At 37.8% G+C, this 18296-nt stretch overlaps 1 long non-coding RNA gene across 1 annotated transcript; it reads left to right on the forward strand.

The window, feature by feature from the left end:
• The first annotated feature begins 10090 nt into the window (after positions 1-10090).
• On the forward strand, positions 10091-17203 carry LOC104100395 (uncharacterized). The gene is made up of 2 exons (XR_687234.2): positions 10091-10621; positions 17000-17203. It is a non-coding gene; the product is annotated as an uncharacterized lncRNA (long non-coding RNA).
• The last annotated feature ends 1093 nt before the right edge of the window (positions 17204-18296 follow it).

An 18296-nucleotide genomic window follows, 5' to 3' on the forward strand; every position in this document is an offset into this window, starting at 1 on the left:
CAGAAGCTAAAGGAATTGAAGAAAATAATGTTTCGTCGAAAGTCGACAAATTGGGAAAGTTATAACCCGTACCTTTGGGGTGAGACTAGGGTTCTTAACATGATAAGAGGTTTATGTTATAATTTCTTTTTGTATTATGATAGTCATGTGTTAAGTTTTGAGGTCAAGCGAGTTGTGGATCAAAAGTTGAAGAAAGTCATCACAAGTTACGTTCATAAGTTTTATTGAAATTTGGGTCAAATGTCACTGCGATTTACTCCAAATATACTTAGAGTTATGGGGTGATACATTTATAAAATTGAAGATCTATGAGCATATTTTCTAACGCATTAAACCGTTTGTCAATACAACATCGTAGTAGAGAGATATATGCATTTTTGCGAGACTGCGCAGATTGCTAGGTAACAAGTAGGTGTGTCACTTACATGCTTAAATTAGAGACTAAATATGTTGAAAAAGGGGCTATTTCAGGTCGGCCAAAGAGCCCTTTTAAGGGTTTATCTCCATAAAATATAACACTCATTATATAGCAAAATAACTAGAGATAAGCCCCTGTAAAAATCCTCCCAAAAATTGAACACAAACCCTAATTGATTTTCTCTCCTTTTCATGTTATAGTTGGAGGAAAATCTAGGGTTTGAAGAACCAAGATAGGAATTGAGATATTCAACAAATAAGGTATGTTTACTACTCTCTTTCATCCATTTTTTCTGCTGGAAATGTATGGAAAGTCGTTCTATAATTGTAAGAACTCACAGGATGGTGATCGAAAGCCGTGAGTTCGAGTTATTCAACTTGTAGTGGACTATTTTTTTGGGTTGTTTAGTGTTGTTGTTGGATTGAATTTTTTGCTACAATTTTAGGGAGTTTTGTAGGAAAAAAGGTGTGTAGAAACACCACATAAATTCAGGATGGTGGGCTGGAGGTTCGTCGTAACATTTTCTGGCTGTTTGACACTACTACGGTGGTCGTTTTGTGTATGAAGAAATTGGGGTGTGTAGGGCTGTTTTGTAGTATTTTGTGGTGTATATAAGGTTGGAAAATAATGTATATATTTTGTTATTGTTGTTCTCTTCTGTTGTTGGTGTTATCTCGAATTGGGAGGAAGTAAAGATTAGAGGGGAGATTCTTCCCGTTTTATTATAAAATAAGCTTGTCGTTCATTATGCGATAGTATAGCTTTCGTAACTTAATGATAGTATTATTATTGTTGTTGTAGATTAAGGTGAGAAGAGACGAGTTAACTGTGGTTATTGGAAAAATTCTGATAAGGTATGTTAAGGCTAAACTTTTCCTTCATTTTGGCATGATCTCGTAACTATATGTGTTTGATAACGAGACATAAGAAGTTTGTACTCTCGAATTTATGTACATTATCCTAGTCTCATCAGTAATAGTATTCTACCTTATTGGGACTTTATATTCAATTAATTATTGTCTTTTTCTAGTCAAGAGATCAGATGGTCTATATATATATATATATATATATATATATATATATATATATATATATATATATATATATATATATATATATATATATATATATACACACACACACACACATACACATTATTATAGTATTTTCACCACCATCAGGCTATAATCGGTGGGCAGGCCCCTATTGGAAACCTCTGATCTGATGGTAAGTCTTATACCGAGCCTACTGTGGTCGAGCGCCTGTGAGCGAACCTAGAACGGCCGAGATACATAGCCTAGTATGGCCGAGCTCCTATGAGCGAGCCTACTACGGCAGAACAGTTATATGTACCGAGCCTTATAGGGGCCGGACCACTATTTTACTTACTATATTGAGAGAGTTGAGTCAGTATCAGTAGGTAAGCATATCTTCAGATCATCTTTGACTCCCGGTTACTTTCAGTTATTATATAATTAGTTCAGTTTCAGCTTTCAATTATTATGTTACCTTACATACTCGGTACATATTTTCGTACTGACGCCCCTTTTGCTGGGGACACTGCATTTCATACCTATAGGTCCTGATAGACAACTGGATAGACCTTCCCAGTAGATAGTCAAACATCAGCTCGGTTGGTAAGCTCCACTTCCTCGGAGTTACCAAGTCTAGACCTTGGAGTCCATTTTATATATACAAGTTTGATGTGTAGGTCAAGGCTCTGTCCCGACCATGAAACAATTTTTTTATCTCTAGAGGCTTATAAACGAGTCATGCATATTTTGTATATCAGTAGATGTTCATGGCAGTCTCGTCATCCTGCACAGTTATATATATGAGCTTTTGGGTATGTTTACCCCTCAGATGAGAGAGACGATATTTTCAGATGATTCAGAATATGGCCTAATCGGCCTAAGTTGAGGGTTACCCCTTCAGAATTCACAGTTACAGAGTGGTTCGCTCGGACCGAGTATGGCACCGGGTGCCGGCCACACCTCTTCAGGTTTGGGGCGTGACAAACTTTGTATCAGAGCAGTTCTATCCTAGGGAGTCTACAAGTCGTGTATAGTAGAGCCTTGTTTATAGATATGTTGTGCATCACAATATATAAACAGGAAGCTACAAGACATTTAGGAGTCTGTTACCCTTCTTTCAAATCCAAATCGTGCTATATAGCTGAGTCATATGAGTTCGAGCCAAGACTTATGTTTGCTAATAATATACAGATGTTTTCAATTAGAAATATTACAGCTAGCCAGCGGGCTAATCCAGCAGAAGGTAAGGGAATTAGTAGAGTGAGAATTCTTGACGACATGGCCCTATTTGAGGCCCTATTACATCGTGCATACCAGATGGTGCACTCTTGAATAGTACAGTCAGATATGAATACTAGAACGTTCAGAAATATCATAAGACATGTAGTGAAATCCTAGAAGGAATAAATATTTACCTTAGTTATGACTCCCGCCCCTAGTAAAAAGAGAATATTAGGCGACCTGAAGAGCCAGTGAGATAGAGTAAGGAGAGAAAAAAGTGAAACAACATTTTGTTGAAGTTTTCAGAATAAGGTAATAGACAGAGATATTAGCAGGAGAATAAGAAGAGAGTAAATGAAGCATTACAAGTAAGATTTGATAAAAGGGTGATAACGGTAAATCATAATATGACTGGATGACAGAGTCTATAGTTAAGTAAAAGAAAAGACAAGAGGTGACAGGCCTTGAGACTATAAAAGAGTATATGCCATAAATTCATATCCTTATTTCGAGAAATTAGTTGGTGACTCCAACATGATTACTAGAAGGCTAAGTTAGACCCCGGAGTAATAGAAATTAGTATGGGCTAGTAAACAAGAAAAAAAATCAAACATGATTAAGGAACCGAAGGATTTGATAATAGTCGGTATCGTGGAAATTTTGGAGATCACGTTTCTGCAATGATAGAATGGACAATAGAAGAATAACCTTTAAAGGTCATTCAGGAAGACGCTTCCCTAAAGCAAGCATTGTTAGCAGAATTAAGCTTAAGGGACTAAGTGTGCCACTTACACTAGGTGTCACCCGCGCGTGTAAGAAATTTAGTTATCCCTGGTAGAGAAGGGTTACCGCAAGGCGACTAAGAGCCAGTGAAGACGTGAAAGGATGCCGAAGATGACGAGGTAAAATATTTGTAGGTAAATATTCATAGCATTAAATGTTAGTACTCCCGTAAAGGTGGGAAGATGGGGTGGTATGGTATTAAGTTGGAGTTAAGTAGTTCAGGTAACTATGGAATAGTAAAGGAATAATACGGTAAAAAGGCAAAAGGAATGAGATTGTATTTATTCAGATCAAACAGATATGTTACCACTCTATAACACTATGCAAGCACGATGCCAGGGAGAGGCAATAAGAGTTCCCGGACAGGATGTTATTGATAAATAAGTGTAAATAGGCACTAGATACATTAGGAGCCAGTGCGAAAGGTAAGTTAAGGCAAAAGAAATAACCCAAGAGAGGTTATGCAGAATATAAATATGAGCATGGAGTGATGAGTAGTTAGTAGTTGATTCAGGAAGAGCCTAGTTATGGCTAGACAAGATGTCTCAAATAAATTAGTAGATCACGCAAGATAAACATAGTGAAACCTAGCACAAGAAATTCAGTCTCACTGATTTGACATCATAATCCTTGAGAAATACTCAGATAGAGTTGGGGTAGTTAAAGATACCTAATAAGTATTATGAAAATAAAAGAGAGTGCCACTGGGGAAATAGTCAAAATTTCAATTCTGAAGTAACCCTACTAGCACACGGACACTGAGGTAAGTAACTAAGGATAATTATAGGCGAGTAAGAACATCAAAAATTCCTTCGGGTATACGATGTAATAAGCTCGCAACTTTACAGGAGTCAGAGGATCTCCCCTAAGTGCTACAACGAAAGACTAGCTGAGAAAATAAGGAAGAAGGCTTCAACGTAAGCATAGTGACCTAAAGAAGAAATGATCTTGGAACAACAGTCTCACTACAACATTGTATGCACTCCATAATAAAGTGGCACCTATCGTGACCAATGAATAGGAAGAAAAATCGAAAGTAACATTCGAGATCATATTTGTTGCACGAAATCCCAATATATGTGGGCACTAAGATAAGCCAAGTATTCATGCAACAAGTGGAAGAACGACTATGAAAATTAATTATTTACATTTAAAGACAACTGAGAAGGCACAAAATGAATTATTTGATCTATGACCCAGAGTTAGTTATGTTATGACCACACGTAAGATTTCAGAGTATTATTTATGCACCATATATGTTGACATTCTTACACTTGTAAGAGAATCAGGTATAAGTTAAAAGAAATAATTGAGTCTATATCTCAGTCAAAGGCTTGAATTGTTAGAAGATTATATCATGGATGTTCCATAGCGTCCATGAAAGTCTAAAGTAATAACTAATACCCTGAGCTGCAGATCAAAAAATAGCTTAAGCCTACATAAAGGCTGAGGGAGAAAATGAAATTAAAGAGTTACATCAGCTAAGTAAATCAGGAGTCTTATTATTATACCTATATAATTATAGAAATCGTGATTGAGAACATTGCAGAATCACTCTTAATATTAGAGGTACAGGAGATATAGCACAACAACCATATTCTATAATGGCTCTATGATAAAGCCAGTTAGAAGAATACCATCCTCATAAGAAGTCAGTATGAAGCTCCCACCAGACTGTGTATGCACCAGAGGTGCAAGTATTATAGTAGAGCTTAAAGTTGTGGATGTGAATCCTACCTATATGGAAGAGAGGTTATGAAAGTGACAGAGATACGATGAGCGATTTAAAGGTAAGTAAGGTGAAGACAAATAAAGTTCGAGATACTTAAGTACAGAAGGTTATAAATAGTCCACATATCAGATAGAGGGCTGGAAACATCGTAATTCCGTATCAAGAAATGATAGTGGTGTCGTTAGTGGCATATCTTCCAGCCTATAGTTTCCAGGTACAGAGAGGTCAAGTTAAGAGAGTAAAGAAGAGTTAGAGGCGATGTTACGTCTCGCTTGAGGTTCAAGAATAACATAAGGAAATCTATAGTGCTAGCAAGTTAAAGGAAGGTTGCGAGTAGTATAAATAGATATGTGTAGGTCGCAAGCTAAAGTATGGTAGAACGACAAGGCTTTAGGTAGACAGGAGTAAGGATAATAAAAGGTGAGTGAGAAGGTGATGAGAATAGGTAAGGCCTCAGTATTAAGCCCATCAAAACAAGAGAGATGATGGTTCCCGTAAGTTATAGAAAGCTCTATATAACCTAAATGAACTCGGAGGAGTTTAAGACTATGAGCATTTAAAAGATATGGAATACTTCCTTGGTAGTAGAATAAGGGTAAAATAGTGATAAATGATAAGAGGATGACATTTAGGCCTTCGATTGAGTAATGATTCAAAGAGAAGGGATTTCATGAATTGCATAGGATTAAAATACCCCCTTAAGATGAATCACATTGGGATGCTATGAAATACGATTATTGAAGTATAGTATTGTCCCTAGGTGGATCAGGCAAATAACTTCAGATTTTCCCTGATGAGACGTGAGCCTTAACGATAATGTATTACATAAGAGGTTACAAGTTATCAGTGGTAGATTACCGATCAACATAAAGGTGAACCACCAATTAAAGGATTAAAGTTCCAAAGTATTAGAGGAGATTAGGATGTCATTCTTTATATGAACAGTGATAAGGAAGCATTAAAGGACTTAGATTTATACATATAGGATAAGCAGCGAGAGAGTAACATAGAGTTAGTAGCAGACCTCGGTAATAATAAAAATCGAAGTAAGTGTTATGGTATAGTATGACCTACCTAGATGTAGTAAATCCATAAGCATAGATAACCGAGGCTATGAAATAAGATATAGCAATAGTCGTAAGTTCGACAAAGTACCGAGCGAAGAACATTAGTGCACCTATGGATGCCCATAAGGACAGCTAGTCATATTTCTGTATATGTTCACCAAGTGAGGCCTAGAGATTGGTCAAACGTTTGAGGAACTATGAGAGAAGAGTCACATAGACGCGCGTAGAATGACAGAGTCGTACAGGCTGCATGACAAAAGGTAGCAACAGTTACGAGAATGGAAGAATTCCGACCACATGTCGTGGTGTGAGAAAGAGGCCTAAATGGGGGAATGCCCTGGCCTTTGGATTTATTCATAGAACAGTTGCCTAGAGGGCAAGGATAGTATTAAGGTATTAGTAAAAGCTATAAGTTATGAGACTTATAAGCATATCAGTAAACATTCGAGGATGAATGTTCCAAAGGGGGGAATGATGTTACACCCCATGTTTTCGTACGTGAGAGTACGTCGTAAGCCAATTAATATAAACCCAAAAATGAGATCGTCTTTGAAAGTTTATAAAGTAAGTTAATCATGTTACCTCATAGGTTACAAATATTGAAGATCATGAACAACAAGTACAAAGAGGGTTGGAAGGTTCAGAAGCTAAAGGAATTGAAGAAAATAATGTTTTATCGAAAGTCGACAAGTTGGGAATGTTATAACCCGTACCTTTGGTGTAAGACTAGGGTTCTTAACATGATAAGACGTTTATGTTATAATTTATTTTAGTATTATAATCGTCATGTGTTAATATTTGAGGTCAAGTGAGTTGTAGAACAAAAGTCAATGAAAGTTATCACAAGTTACGTTCATAAGTTTTAATGAAATTTGGGTCAAATGTCACTGCAATTTTCTCCAAATATACTTAGAGTTACGGGGTGATATACCCATAAAATTGAACATCTATGAGTCTATTTTCTAACGTATTAAACTGTTTGTCAATACAACATTGTAGTAGAATGATATATGCATTTATGCGAGACTGCGCAGACTATTAGGTGACAAGTTGGTGTGTCACCTTCTTGCTTAAATAAGAAGACTAAATATGTCCAAAAAAGGGCTATTTCGGGTCGGCCAAAGATTCTTTTTAAGGGATTATATCCTTCAAATATAACACTCATTATATAACAATATAACCAGAGATAATCCCCTACAAAAATCCTCCCAAAAATGGAACACAAATCCTAATTGATTTTCTCTCCTTTTCATGTTCTAGTTGGAGAAAAACCTAGGGTTTGAAGAACCAAGATAGGATCTGAGATATTCAACAAATAAGGTAAGTTTACTGCTCTCTTTCATCCATTTTATCTGCTGGAAATGTATGGAAAGTCGTTCAATAATAGTAAGAACTCACAGGATGGTAATAGGAAGACGTGAGTTCGAGTTATTCAACGTGTAGTGAACTATTTTTTTGGGCTGTTTCATGTTGCTGTTGGATTAAGTGTTTTGCTACTGTTTTAGGGGGTTTTAGAGGATAAAGTTTGTGGAGAAACACCACATAAATTTAGGGTGGTGGGCTGGTCATTTGTCGTAACATTTTCGGGATGTTTGACACTACTACGGTGGTCGTTTTGTGTATGAAGAAATTGGGGTGTGTTGGGCTATTTTGTAGTATTTTGTGGTGTATATAAGGTTGGAAAGTTATATATATATATATATATATATATATATATATATATATATATATATATATATATATATATATATATATATGTGTGTGTGTGTGTGTATGTGTGTGTGTGTGTGTGTGTCTTGTTATTATTGTGTTCTTGTATTTTTGGTGTTATCTCGAATTGGGAGGAAGTAAAGATTATAGGGGAGATGCTGCCTATTTTAATACAAAATAAGCTTGTCGTTTGTTATGCGATAGTTGTACCTTTCGTAACTTAATGATAGTATTATTATTGTTGTTGTAGATTAAGGTGATAAGAGACGAGTTCAACATGGTTATTAGAAAAATTGTAATAAGGTATTTTAAGGCTAAACCTTTCATTCATTTTGGCATGATCTCGTAACTATATGTGTTTGATAACGAGACATAAAGAGAAGTTCGTACTCCTGAATTTATGTACATTATCCTAGTCTCATCAGTTACAGTATTCTCCCTTATTGGGACTTTATATTCAATTAAGTATTATCTTCTTCCAGTCAAGAGAGAAGATGGTCTATATATATATATATATATATATATATATATATATATATACACTTTATTACAGTATTTTCACCACCATCAAGCTATAATCGGTGGGCAGGCCCTTATTAGGCAACCTCTGATCAGATGGTAAGTTATATACCGAGCCTACTATGGTTGAGCGCCTATGAGAGAGCCCAGAATGGCCGTGATATAGATCCTAGTATGGTCGAGCACCTATGAGCGAGCTTACTACGGTAGAGTAGTTATATGTAACAAGCCTTATAGGGTCGGACCACTATTTTACATACTATATTGAGAGAGTTGAGTAGTATCAGCAGGTAAGCATATCTTCAGATCATCTTTGACTCCCAGTTACTTTCAGTTATTATATAATCAGTTCAGTTTCAGCTTTTAATTATTCTGCTACCTTACATACTCGGTACATTATTTCGTACTGACGTCCCTTTTGCTGGGGACACTGCATTCCATACCTGCAGGTCCTGATAGACAGCTGGATAGACCTTTCCAGTAGACAAAGTCAAACATCAGCTCGGTTGGTAAGATCCACTTCCTCAGAGTTACCAGGTCTAGACCTTGGAGTCCATTTTATATATACAGGTTTGATGGGTAGGTCGAGGCCCTGTCCCGACCATGATACAGTTTTGTTATCTCTAGAGGCTTGTAGACGAGTCCTATATATTTTGTATATCAGTAGATGTTCATGGTGGCCTCGTCCGCCTGTACATAGTTATATATATATATATATATATATATATATATATATATATATATATATATATATATATATATATATATATATATATATATATAAATATTAGCTTTTGGGTATGTTTACCCCTTAGATGAGAGAGACGATATTTTCAGATGATTCAGAATATGGCCTCATCGGCCTAAGTTGAGGGTGACCCCTCCAGAGTTCATAGTTACAGAATGGTACGCTCGGGCCGAGTATGGCACCGGGTGCCGGCCACACCTATTTAGGTTTGGGGCGTGACATTAGCTTAAACTTCCAATTCTACCCTTAGTGAAAGGCTTTTATAATCATACAAATACTCTGGACCTCCTTTTGACTTGTTTAGGACCATAAATTCCAAAAATCTTCATTTTTTCTTAAACTCCGTGCCCAGTCAAATAGGTTCACATAAATTATAATGGAGGGAGTATATTTTTGAATTTTAATTGTATTTAAGTTACATTAATATTAACGAAAATCTCAAAACAAATTGTTGTTTCTTTATTGTTGCATCTTAGGACCTTTGACTACATAATTATATTATTCGTTAGGTTAATTGATAACTTTAATAGTTAATTACTTGAATAATTGGATGAATAGGCTATTTGTATAAAATGAATTTTCGAAATCATTTTTAAGGTGGTTAATGGTTCAAAAGGCAGAGAGTGTAGGAAATCAGGGTTGTTGCATGCTCAAAATCGTATTAAAGGTCCAAACCATCAAACAGGCCCAAAATCAAATAGCCCAAGAGATCTCATGACCCAATTCGTCAAAGGTGCTTGAGACTCAATAAACGAGGCAGTCTTCATTTGAATTGACGTTGTTTTCATCTAGAGCCATATTTAACAAAAGAAATACCCAAAGATCACATTTTTATTGCACACCTAATTCTCCCCCCCCCCCCCCCCCCCCCCCCGCCATATTTTGGAATTCAAGACGGCTGTAAATCATTTCCTCTGCCCTCTACCGGTGGCGCCACTTTCTTCCACTACCCGAAAACCTCCAAACCACCCCAAAATTACACCATTGCTTCACCTCATGCCCCTCTCCTCCGAATTTTCACTGATTTCTTCTAAAACACAGCCAAAATCGATGAACCGAGCCTCAAAATCATAAACCCTAACCTCCTTGCCCCCTTTCTGATTCTGGCAAAACCAAGGCCCGTCTGACTTTGAGAATTGCACTATTCAATAGATCCTTCCAAGATCTATCCGTTGGAGTTAGTCTCTAGTTGATTCGATGACCTCTGGTGCCATTCAACTCGCCGTTGACCGGCATACATACCTTGAACCTTCCCTTCTCCTCTTATTTCGGTCTTTCAGTGGCCATTTTCACATGTAGCACTGACTGGATTGCAAAATCCAATTCGGTGCTCATGTGAAGGTGACTTCTGCTTGCCGAAACTCACTTATTCTGATGAGGCTCTATGAGGTAAACTTCGACTATTCCTTCCTTTTATTTCTCTTATCCTTTCATTAGTTGAATCTCAGAGTAATTTCTTTTGTTCAAATGGCATAGTGTCTGCTCATGTTAATTATGGTTTTGATTTTGAAGAATGTTTAGTTGTCCCAGTTACTTGATTGCATGCGCTTAATTAGCTCATCTGGATTGCTACATGTTTGTTTTTAATTAAAACATGATTAATTGGTGTCTTAGCATTGATTTCTTTTAAAATTGCTAATTACCTGGTTAGTTAGTAAGATAGCATATAATTTGTTTAGGTATATTAGTTTAGGTTTATTAGTTGAGAGTTGTTTGGACTTTGGTCTGAGTAATTGAAAGTATATGGGATTGCATTGGCCATGGACATGCTGTAAATTGTATTGGACCTTCAAGAGGTCGGTCAGTCAGAGCCCAACACTTAAAATCTTTTTCAGCTCAGTCAAGTCTCAAGAGAGATAAGACTATCAGCTGGAGGATAGAATTCAGGTGTCTTAAGAGGATTACCAGGGGATTATTAAATAGGAAACATCAAGAATGATGAGTTGGATCTAGTTAAAAAGATGAGGCAGAGGGATATTAAGGGAAGTAGAGGAAGGTCATTAAAAGAATCATTGAGTAACTACTAAAGAGATGCGACAGAGGGAGGATCATTTGGTTACTTTCCATCACCAAGAGCCCATGCTGCGTTGCGAGGGTCTCACCCAGAATAACCTTGCGATCCTTGCACAACCCTCTATCGCATCTCTTAAGGAGGAGATAATCAATCTTCGTCTTCGCCACCGTAATTTGAAAAGTAACCAAATGCTCATCCCTCTTCGAAAAGGAGAGCGAACAAAGAAAGGTATAAGGTAGCGAGGAAAGAGGTAAAGTTGGTGGTCACGGAGGCTAAGACTGTAGCGTTTGGTCATCTGTACGAGGAACTAGGGGATAAAGGTGGGGATAAGAAGTTATTTCGGCTGGCTAAGGCGAGAGAGAATAAGGCTCGGGACCTGGATCAAGTGAGGTGCATCAAAGACGAGGACGATAGAGTATTGATAAGGGAGGCTAAAATTAAGCGGAGATGGCAAACTTACTTTCATAGACTTCTGAATGAAGAGGGGGACTGAGATATTATGCTAGGTTAGTTGGGGCACTCGGAGAGGGATCGAGACTTTAGGTGTTGTAGGCGAATTAAGGTTGAGAAAGTCGTGGGGGCTATGCGTAAGATGAGTAAGAGCAGAGCAACAGGGCTAGACAATATTCTAGTAGAATTTTAGAGGTGTGTGTGTAAAACAGGCTTGGAGTGGCTAACTGGGCTTTTTAATGTTGTTTTCAAGACAAAGAGGATGTCGTATGAGTGGAGGTGGAGCACGGTGGTACCGTTGTACAAGAACAAAGGTGATATCCAGAGTTGTAACAACTATAGGGGTATCAAGTTACTAAGTCATACCATGAAAGTTTGGAAGAAAGTGATGGAAGTGAGGGTGAGGAGGACGACGTCTATATCCGACAACCAGTTCAAATTCATGTCGGGTCATTCTACTACGGAAGCTATCCACCTTATTAGGAGGTTGGTGGACCAATATAGGGATAGGAAGAAGGATCTGCATGTGGTGTTTATTGACCTGGAAAAAGCGTATGACAACGTCCCTAGGGAGGTTCTCTGGAGATGCCTGGAGACAAAATGTGTGTAAGTTGCTTGCATTGGAGCGATCAATGACATGAATGACGGAGCTAAGACTCGGGTTAGGACAGTGGGAGGCGACTCGGAGCATTTCCCGGTTGTTATGGGGTTACATCAAGGATCTGCGCTCATCCCGTTCTTATTTGCCCTGGAGATGGACGCACTGACACGACATATTCAAAGGAAAGTGCCATGGTGTATATTATTCGCTCATGACATAGTTCTGATTGATGAGACATGAGGTGGTATTAACGAGAGTCTGGAGGTTTGGAGACAGGCCCTTGAGTCTAAGGGTTTCAAGTTGAGCAGGAATAAGACAAAATACATGAAGTACAAGTTCAGTGCCGAGTCGATGGAAGCGGGCATGGACATGAGGCTTGGATCACAGGTCATCTCCAAGAGAGGCAGTTTCAAGTACCTTGGGTCGGTTATCCAGGAGGATGGGGAGATCGACGAGGATATCACACACCGTATAGGAGTGGGATGGAGAAAATGGAGGTTAGCATCTGGAGTCCTATGTAATAAGAAAGTGCCATTGATACTCAAAGGTAAGTTTTATAGAGCGATGGTTAGACCGGCCATGTTGTATGGGGTAGAGTGTTGGCCGGTCAAGAACTCACATATATAGAAGATGATAGTAGCAGAAATAAGGATGTTTAGGTGGATGTGCGGGCACACTAGGATGGATAAGATTAGGAATAAATATATTCGGAAGAAGGTGGGTGTGGCTCCTATAGATGACAAGATGCGGGAAGGGAGGCTCAGATGGTTCGGGCATATGCGGAGGAGAAGCCCTAATATCCGATAAGAAAGTGCGAGCGGTTGGCTTTGGCGGGTAGGACAAGAGGTAAAGGGAGGTGATCAGGCAGGATATGGTGCGACTTCAAATTTTCGAGGACATGGCCCTTGATAGGATGGTGTGGAGGTCGAACATTAGGATTGTAGGTTAGGAGGTAGTTGAGCATTTTTCTTCTTCGTACCGGGTGTGGTTAGTCTGATAGGGTTTGTCTTAAACTGCTAGAGGTTAATGTTGTGTTCACTCTATTCGTCCATTTTTCATAGCACCGGGTCTTATTTACTGGTTATTATTATTGCGTTTCATCTATTTTCTGGTTCTTATGATGCTGTTATTATTTTTATGGTTTCTGTTGATGGTACTGATATATTATCTCTTTTTGTCTTGTTCATTTTCTTGAGCCGAGGGTCTATCGGAAACAGCCTCTCTACTCTATCGGGGTAGTGGTAAGGTCTGCGTACACACTACCCTCCTCATGTCTCTCACTTGTGGGATTTTACTGGGTTGTTGTTGTTGTTGTTGCTATTGAGTAACTACTAAGAAGGTGCTAAGAGAGGGTAGAGTTATTGTCATTGGTTAAAGGCATAGGATCTGTTGGTAGAGGGGTAAAAAGGGGAAAGTAGTAGGGCCGTGGATAATTTGGTAAATACCGAATTACCATACCGAAACCGTAAATTTTGGTATTTGGTATTCGATATTTTGGTATTCGGTATGGTATTTGGTTTAAGTTTTAAAAACAATTGGTATTAGGTATGGTATTCGGTATTTTATAATGAAATATCAAAATACCGATACCGTACCGAAATATATATTATATTACACAATACACATATTATTAATTATAACATAAACATAAAAAAAAAATATAAAATATTATTTTCTTTTATTCTCTAAGTTCATCAATTAACTCTAAGTAACAAGACATTTCTAATACAACAACAACAACATACCCAGTCTTATCCCACGCCGTGGGGTCTGGGGAGGGTAGTGTGTGCGCAGACTTTACCCCTACCTTGTGAGGATAGAGAGGCTATTTTCAATAGACCCTCGGCTCAGGAAAGCATAAGCACCACATTAATGAAAATATAGACAAGAAGGGACAGTGCCAAAAAGGCATATAAAAGCAGAATAAAAATAATAAGGTAATAAGGTAATCCACAATGAAAGAAAACAACGGTTAGTCATAAAAACCTACTGCCCACAGAAAGCGAGACTGTGTGTCAATACTACTGTTATAAACACTCTACACTATATAATCCACTACCCTAATCCTCGACCTCCATACATTCCTATCAAGGGCCATGTCCTTGGTCAGCTGAAGTTGCGGCATGTCTTGCCTAATCACCTCTCCCCACCTTTTCTTTGGCCTACCTCTACCTCTCCGTAGGCCCTCCAATGTCAACCTCTTATACCTCCTCACCGGGGCGTCTGTACTCCTCCTCCTCACATTACCAAACTACCTAAACCGCGCTTCCCGCATCTTGTCCTCAATAGGAGTCACACCTACCTTGTCGCGAATAACCTCATTTCTGATCCTATCTAACCTGGTGTGCCCGCACATCCATCTCAACACCATCATCTCTGCTACCTTCATCTTCTGGACATGAGCGATCTTGACTGGCCAACACTCAGCCCCATACAACAACGTTGGTTTGACCATCACTCTGTAGAACTCACCCTTAAGTTTCGGTGGCACCTTCTTGTCACATAAAACACCAGAAGCGAGTCTCTATTTCATCCATCCTGCCCCAATACGATGTGTGACATCTTCATCAATCTCCCCATCCCCTGAATAATAGACCCAAGGTACTTAAAATTCCCTCTCCTAGGGATGACCTGCGAGTCCAGCCTCACCTCCCCTTCCCCCCTTGAGTCTCGCTACTGAACTTATATTCCATGTATTCTGTCTTGGTCCTGCTCAACAAGACATTTCTAATGATCAAATTTATTCCTTTATGTATAGTTTTCTCTCTCTGGGTTGATATTTACTGATTTTGGACAAAACTTTTGTCAACAAACGTTTTTAGTTTTGTACTTTTGAGTACCTTAATTACGAATATTACAGTCTATGACTTTATGCACTAGCTAGAATTCAAACCGAATAAATCGAAGTTACCGAATCGAATAAACCGAAACCGAACGGAGAAAACCGAACCATACCGAATTTAATTAGGTATGTTATTGATATAACATTTTAAGAAACTGAATACCGAAAATACCGAACCGAAATGTCTAAATATTGTACCGTACCGACCGACGATCTCCCCTAATATAAAGTCTGCATTTCCTTTTTACGAGGCAGTTTAAAGGTTAACTTGGAGAGATTTTAGAGACGATAAAAATACTCTTTTTTTCCCAGAGAAAGAGTTATAGAAATCATTAAGCTAAACACATTTCTTTCCTGAAGATTTCTGAAATTCCAAGAAAAGCTAGTGATAGATGGTGATTGTTTGAGTATTGAGTCGATGATTTTACTGATTATTCTGGAAAAAATTATTGATTTCTGGGTATTTCGAGTTGGAGATTGCTGTTGTTGCTTAAGTTGTTGAGCTTCATTTCTTTGCTTTCTTATTCCATTATTGTTCTGCTATAAAATCTGCATTCAATGTACTATTTGCATTACCATGTAATTTTTTAGAGTACCTATAAATATAGTTGTGTGAAATTATCAGTATTAGTTATATCCATAATTTTGAAATGTGTTTGTTAATTAGTTAGCCATGTTGTGATTGATAAATAAAGTGATATTTGACTAGTTTGTGGTTGGATGATGTAGTGACTCAGTTCTCAGGTTATACTATTGTATTACTGCTTGTTTTAAGTAGTGAAACACCCGTGGCTTTTGCAGATATACCCGGTTTTGGGATCACAATTGAACCTATACTCACTTTGCAAAATAAATTGCAAGTCTACCCACTTTACGATCAACTTCAGACTTATCGGGTATGAAGTTAAAAAAAATTAGTCTGAAGTGCAATGCACTTAAAGGCCAATTAAGTCTAAAGTACAAAAATTACACTTAAGGCCAAATAAGTCCAAAGTGCAATAAAAAAAATTTATGAATTTAAGGTCATAGAGGTCTGAAGTGAAAAATTGCACTTCAGATGCACTTAAGGCTAAATTGGTCTGAAGTGCCACCAATGGTTTCATGCACTTAAGGCCGAAAAATCTGAAGTGAAAAAATTGCATTTCACATGCACTTAAGACCAAATAAGTCTGAAGTGCAACCAACATTTTTATGCACTTAAAGCCAAATAGGTCTGAAGTCCAAATTGCCGAGAAATAAAAATTTGTTCTTCGAATTTTAACAATCCAATATTCGATTTAGCGCCTAAATCTACTCCAAATGATCTCAAATTTGAAACATAACTTCCATATATCATCAAGAACAAACCACAATCATCAATTTATCAAAATAATAATAAATCTAATGAACTCATTTTGCAATTAAGAAAAAAAAGAAAAAATCCTAAGACAATAGTAAAAAATAAAGCGTCGCAGCAGCTCACTATTATAAAACATCATAAACTACCTTAAAATATATTCACAAACACCATATAAAATCACTGTAACCCGAAGAAGAAGGAGAAGGATGAGAAGGAGGAGTTGTTTAAACTTTGGGTGCTAGTTAAAAAAAATTAAAAAGTGATTACAGGTTAAATGGCGACGATCAAATAGGACGCCCCGTGCAATTTTTAAGAAACACTCGAATACAACCTCATTAGTTGCAGCTTGAGGATCTGGCCGCCAGTTGGTCATTTCCCTTAAATAAACACCTTTGAATTTCCTACTTTTGTCGGCCTGTGTGTTTTTAGTAGTTGATTAGAGCCTAGGTTTCAATCTTGAAATACTCAAGTTTGCAAGGGTTGTCTCATGGCTGTTTTTTCAAACTTGACATTTGAACAAGGCTAGAGGATGGTTATCTCATGAAGAATAGAAGTGGTTGGCCACTGCAAGTTAGAAGTTGCTAACAAGAAGGGCTACTGCTGTAATAGACTAGCTTCGTTTGATTGTAATATGATAAATTAGTTATTATATCTGCAAATGTATTCCTTTTGTATGAGATTTGTGATAGTTTGTTCGATCAATTGTTTATTGGTTTATTCTGCAATGTTGATTGTTAACAATATTCTGGCCGAATTGGACCTATTGCCCGGCGGCAAGTGGTTTATGCATAGGTCTATAGGTTTGGGGCCAATTGGGCTTCGAACTTCTACTTTCGTTTCTAGCACAATATATTTCAAAGGTCCAAATGAGACCTGCCGCCAGGGTAAAAGGCCAGCCATTGATAGTGCCATGCCCAACGCTATTGGGCTCCCACTTTGAGCCCAGTCGAGGTGGCGATCCAATGAAGAATTAACCCAAGTAGAAGTCCACCCAACCACTTAAACTAAAAATAACTGGTGGAGGTATAATAAATGCATAATTTATGTCTTATATATGTATAATTATGTATAAACATTGTATAATCTATGTATATGACTAGATAAAAGTAAACAGTAAATATGGCCGGCTATATGTGTAAAGATCCCCGATCCAGTAACCTCAAATTTCGAATAATACACTTCTTTCACAAAATAATTTCATAAATTCCTAGCCTCACAATAACCTCAAATTTAGGAAAACAAATCAAAACGCTAGTGCACTTTTAGGCGCGTTTCAAACAAATTAATTTTTATGACTATGTACACGTTCACATAACATAGTTATGGAAGTTAGCAAAGGGGAAAAATGTCTCTAGCAAAAACCCTAAACCCTAGCGGCGATATTCATGTTGATCGCTGCCATGGCCAATTTGGCCGGCGACCAGCCATCGACGGCCGGTCAGCCCTCCCCCACCCTCGCACCAACCCCAACTGCATCAAATACCAATCCACAACCATTAGCAAAAATTCTGAAACCTAGTACGTCGAACACTACCATGCATGAACGAGCCGCTACTGTTGAACCAATTCCCCTTCGACGAGCAACAGTTGTGAATGGGCAACCATTGGTGAAGTTTTCAGAAGCGGAGGTGGAACGTATGAATGTAATAGAAGGCTTACAATATGTTGTTGTATGTAAGTTTTCATATGGATGGCCTGAGCTCCAAGAACGACGTCGAAAATATGTTTTTCATTAATTCTATAAACTCGTAATGTTTTGGAAATTATGAATGAATCTACTAATGGGAATGAAAAGGTTGTTAATAAAAAACTTTTCAG

The sequence above is a fragment of the Nicotiana tomentosiformis genome, chromosome 5, assembly GCF_000390325.3.
Source record: "Nicotiana tomentosiformis chromosome 5, ASM39032v3, whole genome shotgun sequence".
Lineage (NCBI taxonomy): Eukaryota > Viridiplantae > Streptophyta > Magnoliopsida > Solanales > Solanaceae > Nicotiana > Nicotiana tomentosiformis.